We start from the raw sequence: 6,000 nt of genomic DNA, 5'->3' as shown, positions 1-6,000 counted from the left end.
ACCCTATTTTTGTCACAGGCTATCGTCCCTAGCCACATGGAGGAATCCATCTGCAGAATGAAGCAACATGGGGTAAAAAAAAAGAAGAGGAGGGAAAGACAGAGAAGGATAATAAAGAGAGGAGGAGGAGGAGGAGAAAGAGGAGGAAGAAGAAGGCAGAACCATGAGGTGAAAAGACCAGAGAACGATGGGTCGCATCAAGCTGCAACTCATCCCTTAGGCTTTGCAATCATGTGAACCTAGTTACCTTTGGAGCCTAGCTAATTTATGTCGATCTTTTTGATTTTCAGTTGAGCCTTAACCCAGTTGATAACAAGTCTAATAATCAATCTGTCTCTACACTTATCTATTAATATGTTCTTTAAGGACATTTCACAAATTCCTTATCTTTTCTATTCTTCTAGGAGTTCTCATCCTTTCCTTGAAGTTTTAAAAGAGCCAGGGGGTAGGAAAAACTTTGTAGGGGTGATTCTCACAGTTTATATTTGTTGTGTTTCTCTCAAATCTCCTTACATGTTCATGTTAGATACTACTGTGGGTCTCATGTTATCCACAGAATCTTAAAAGGGATTATTAGCATAGCTGTGGCTTACTCCATTTAAATAAACCCCAGCTTACTTGGAATTTGTATTCCTCAAGGGACCATCTTTTTCCAGATACACATAATACTAAATATTTTAATCAAATATGTGATCAAAAATATTTTCCATTTTACTTCTTTTATTTTTTTAATGGATTCAAGTTACCCATTCTTTTTGGAAGAGAATTAACTTAGAATAAAGGCTCAGATTTTATATTCCAAAATATGAGAAAATAATATCTTGTTTCTGGGACATATAAAATGTCAGTATGTGCATTGTTTGGTATAGTCGTGTATAGTTCAAGAAGGAATTATGTATACTAAATTATGTATACTGATGTTAAATTTAATTGTTCTCAGGATGTCTCTGTCACACATAAAGGGTTAGATTCAGGGTATGTCTTTAGCAGGTTATATAGATCCTTTTAGGATTCTCACACGATTTCAACTCACTCTCTCATTCCCCAATGTGGTTAGATAGTTGCACATGTCTGTACCTTTGAATACCATGGCACCATGCTCAGGGTGTGGCTTCTGCTTTACCACAAGCTCAGAGAAGGTCCTGGGTTAAGGCAGAGGTTGTTTTTATACCGGGCATTAAGCTGTGTTCTTGCTGCTAGTCTCTCGTCCTTCTGCCTAAGCTTTGGTCTGCTTTTTCTTCTATTGCTCTTTTCCCTTCCCAGATTTACACACTTCCTGTTTCTTATCCTCCCTCTGGGGGCTGGTCTCCCACTGGCTCTGTTTCATGCCTGTTCCTGACTTCCCTGCTAATGCACATTCTGGCTTCCATTTCTCACAAGTTGCTGACCCCTGACTGCCTTTTAATCCTTCCAGGTCTTGCATCCAACCACGCTCATTTGTGGTCCACAATCCTGGTGCTGATTCATCACATCTGCTGCCTTGATTGTCACTTAGAGACAACCAGATGGGGAAGCTCAGACAGAGAATCAGGAACCAAGAGAAAGAGCAAACTACTGAAACTGATTCAAGAAGAAATAGAAAATCTGAATAGAGCTATGACAAGTGAGGGCGTTGAATTGGTATTTTTTTTAATCCCCAAAAAGAAAAATCCAGGCCCAGATGTCTTCACCACTGAATTCTACCGAACATTAACATCAATTCTTCACAAACTCTTCCAAAAAATAAAATAGGAAGAACACTTCATTTTATTTTATTTTATTTTTTAAATTTTATTTTGTCGATATACATTGTGGCTGATTATTGCTCCCCATCACCAAAACCTCCCTCCCTTCTCCCTCCCTCCCTCCCTCCCTCCCCCCCAACAATGTCCTTTCTGTTTGCTTGTCGTATCAACTTCAAATAATTGTGGTTGTTATATCTTCTCCCCCCCCCCGGTTTGTGTGTGTGTGTGTGTGTGTGTGTGTGTGTGTGTGTGTGTGTGTGTGTGAATTTATATATTAATTTTTAGCTCCCACCAATAAGTGAGAACATGTGGTATTTCTCTTTCTGTGCCTGACTTGTTTCACTTAATATATTTCTCTCAAGGTCCATCCATGTTGTTGCAAATGGCAGTATTTCATTCATTTTTATAGCTGAGTAGTATTCCATTGTGTAGATGTACCACATTTTCCGTATCCACTCATCCTATGATGGGCATTTGGGCTGGTTCCAACTCTTGGCTATTGTAAAGAGTGCTGCGATAAACATTGGGGAAAAGGTATACCTTCGACTTGATGATTTCCATTCCTCTGGGTATATTCCCAACAGTGGGATAGGTGGGTCGGAAACACTTCATTTTATAAGGTTAATGTTACTTTGATACCAAAACTAAACAAACACATCACAAGAAAAGAAAACCACAGATTGATATCTTTTATGAGTATGGATGCAACTAGGCAAGAAAAAGAAATAAAAGGCATCCAGGTTGGAAAGGAAATAGTAAAACTATTTTCAAAGATGACACGATCTTTTGGTTTTTTGGCAGCTTGCCAGTACGGTGACCTGAAGCCTTGACCTTGGTTTTATCAGCACCACCCTCTAACCACGTGAGCTAACCAGCCAGCTTGACGTGATCTTGTATATAGAAAATCCTGAGCAGTCCACTAAAACATTATTAGAACTAATGAATGAATTCATCAAGGCTGCAGGATACAAGATCAATACATAAAAATCAATTGTAGTTCTATATACTTGCAATGATAAATCCAAAAATAATACTGAGAGAATCATCCATTTATAATAGCATTAAAGAGAATAACATACTTAAGAATAAATTTAACAAAAGAAGTACAAAACTTATATTTTGAAAACTAAAAACATTCTGTAAAGAAATTAAAGATCTAAATAAATGAAAAAAACGTCCCATGTTCATGGATCAGAAAGCTTAACATTGTTAAGATGTTAATACTCTCCAAACTTATCTATAGATTCAATGCAATTCCAATATCATATCTGATGACTTCTTTGTACAAATTGACAAGCTGATTCTAAAATTCACATAGAATTGCAAGGAATCCAGAAGAGCCAAAACAATTTTGAAAAAGAAGAATAAAGTAGTAGAACTCACAATTCTCAATTTCAAAACTTACTACAAAGCAAAAGTAATTAAGAAAGTGTGATACTGGCACAAAGATACACATATAGATGAATGGAATAAAATTGACAGTCTAGAAATAAACCTATATATCTGGTCAACTGGATTTCAACAAGGATGCCAAGATCATTCAATGGGGAAAGAATAGTCTTTTCAACAAATGGTGCTAGAACAACTGGAGAGCCACATGCAAAAGAATGAAGTTGGACCCTTACCTCATACCACATAAAAACTTATCTCAAAATTGGTCAAAGATATAAGTATAAGAGTAAAAACTATAAACTCTTAGAAGAAAACATAGCAGTATATCTTCATGACCTCAGATTCAGCTTAGATATGACACCAAAAGCAAGAGCAACAAAAGAAAAAATAGATAAATTAGACATCAGCAAAATTAAAAACTTTTATGCTAAGAAACTTGTATCTAGAATATATAAAGAATACTTACAACTCAATAATAAAAAGAATAACAGTTTAAATTAAAAATGGGCAAATGACTGAAGAGAAATTTATTGAAGGAAGAAGTACAAATGGCCAATAAACACATGAAAAGATGCTTGACACATTTAATCATCAGGGAAATGCAAATCAAAGCCACAGTGAGATACCACTTCACACCCACTAGGATGGCTAGAACCAAAAAGTCAGATAACAAATATTGGGGAGGACGTATAAAAGTTAGAACTCTCATAAACTGCTACTGGGAATGTAAATGTAAATGGCGCCACCTTGGAAAATGGTCCGGGAGTTCCTCAAATTATTAAACATAAGTTTACAATATGACCAAGCAATTCCACTACATAGGTATATGCCCAAGGGAAATGAAAATACATGTCCACACAGACACTTGTACCCAAATGTTTATAGCAGCACTATTCTAAAGAGCCAAATGGTGGAAACAACCCAAATGTCCATCGACTAATGAATGGATAAACATAATGTTTATCCATGGAATACTATTGGGCCATAAAAAGAAACAAAGTACTGACACATTGCTACAACATAGAAAAACCTTGAAAACATCATGCTACGTGAAAGAAACCAGTCCCCAAAGACCACAGACTATATAGTTCCCTTTATACGAAAGTCCAGAATAGAGAAATCTATAAAGAAAAAAGGTAGATTAGTGGTTGCATAGGGTAGGGGGAAGGAAGGGGTGAAGCATGAGGGAGGGGATAGCTAGAGAATAGGGGGCTTCTTTTTGAGGTTATGAAAATATCCTAAAATTGTGGTAATGGTTGCACATATTTGTAAATGTACTAAAAACCATTGAATTGTACACTTTAAAGGATGAATTGTAGGGTACACTAATTATATCTCAATAAGGCTGTTAAAAACAAACAAACAATAACCAGATCCACCCAAGGGTTGTGTTTGATGACTTCTCAAAACATTAAAAAGCTTTGAACCTCTAATGCAGATTCCTGAAGGTTTAGCTTCATCAATCTGTTTATTTTGCAATTAATGAAGGTTAAAGGAACATTCTTAAAAATTGTTACTTGGGAGCTTAGAATTTCTGCTTATAACTCTAAGCACCCACATAGCACCTGTCACATCTTTCAAAGGAGGATTTATTTGCCTTATTAACAAATCAAGAGTACTAAGTTTCTATCAAGGAGAGCAGAACAAAGAAAAAAGATTAAATGTTTTAAAATTTGTTCATTGTTTAGAGAAGTATGCCAGTGAATAATAGATAGGTTTAAACTTCTTTAAGAGTTACTAGCATTTCAAGTTCTTAAAAAAGGAATAATAGGAATAATGCATTAAAGTCCTTTTAAAACTTCTAAGAGTGACATCAATGACTATAAAATAGAAGCTGAGTAAGTATTTCAAGTTAAAATTAATTACTAGACCAACTACTGGCTATAAGCAATGAAACTAAATACAGAGTTATTGAGTTAGGGATAAAAGGAAGGAAAAACATAAATGCAGAGGAAGGAGCTGTAATGATATCTGGATAGGAGGATGATAACAGAGTCAATTAGGAGGCCAGACTAGAGAAAGGAGAACAAAGGGGGAAAAAGCATGTATGGAATATTTAACTAGGTCCTGGAAAATATGATTATTTTGATTAAATAATTTTTTACTAATTTTCCCACATATTTGCCAATGTCTGGATATGCAAACGGACAACAATTTTTTATCGTGTTAAAAAAATACTAAGGAAGACCTGGTGGTACTTTTTAAATGCTCTCTTGTATCTGTTTCCTATGTTGAGCAAAGAAAGGTTGAACATTGAGTTTCTAGACTTAATCATTATTTGCCCAGTCAAACTTGCCCAGTGGGAGGGGATCCAGCCTCTAAAAGGAGATATCTGAGTATTAGTGAAAGGGTAAATGAGAAAAAGAATTACTGAATATTTGTCAATGAGCGGAAAGTCAACTCAGTTTCTGTAAGAAGAAATCATGCTTGACTAATATATTCTTTCAGAAGGACCAGAAATTTGTGGAGAAAGGGGAAATCATGAATGTTTTTTATTCTTGGAAAAAATACTTGAAAAATTTTCACACAAATATCTATTTCTTAATTGAATTACCCCAGGATCAGGCAGAGAGTTTTATTATGGATAAAGAATTAACATCAAGGCAAGGACATTATTAAATGGAAAGTATAAATTGTGGTATTTTCCATGGAATCAATCCTAGGTCAGTCTGATTTAATGGTTTATTATGCTTTGGAAAAGAAAGTGCACAGTAAAATCTCTAAATTTGAAAATGATACTCAATCTTTACAGGGAGTGATATGCCAAAATGACAGGGATAAACTATGCAAAGCAAGAAAGGCAGAATAATTTTGGCCTAAGTTTAAGTTAACAAACACATTAGTGAGAAAATTATCCAAGCTCTAGTTATAAATGGATTTGACT

The sequence above is a fragment of the Cynocephalus volans genome, chromosome 15, assembly GCF_027409185.1.
Source record: "Cynocephalus volans isolate mCynVol1 chromosome 15, mCynVol1.pri, whole genome shotgun sequence".
Classification (NCBI taxonomy): domain Eukaryota; kingdom Metazoa; phylum Chordata; class Mammalia; order Dermoptera; family Cynocephalidae; genus Cynocephalus; species Cynocephalus volans.
Note: the sequence above shows the minus strand (reverse complement) of the source record.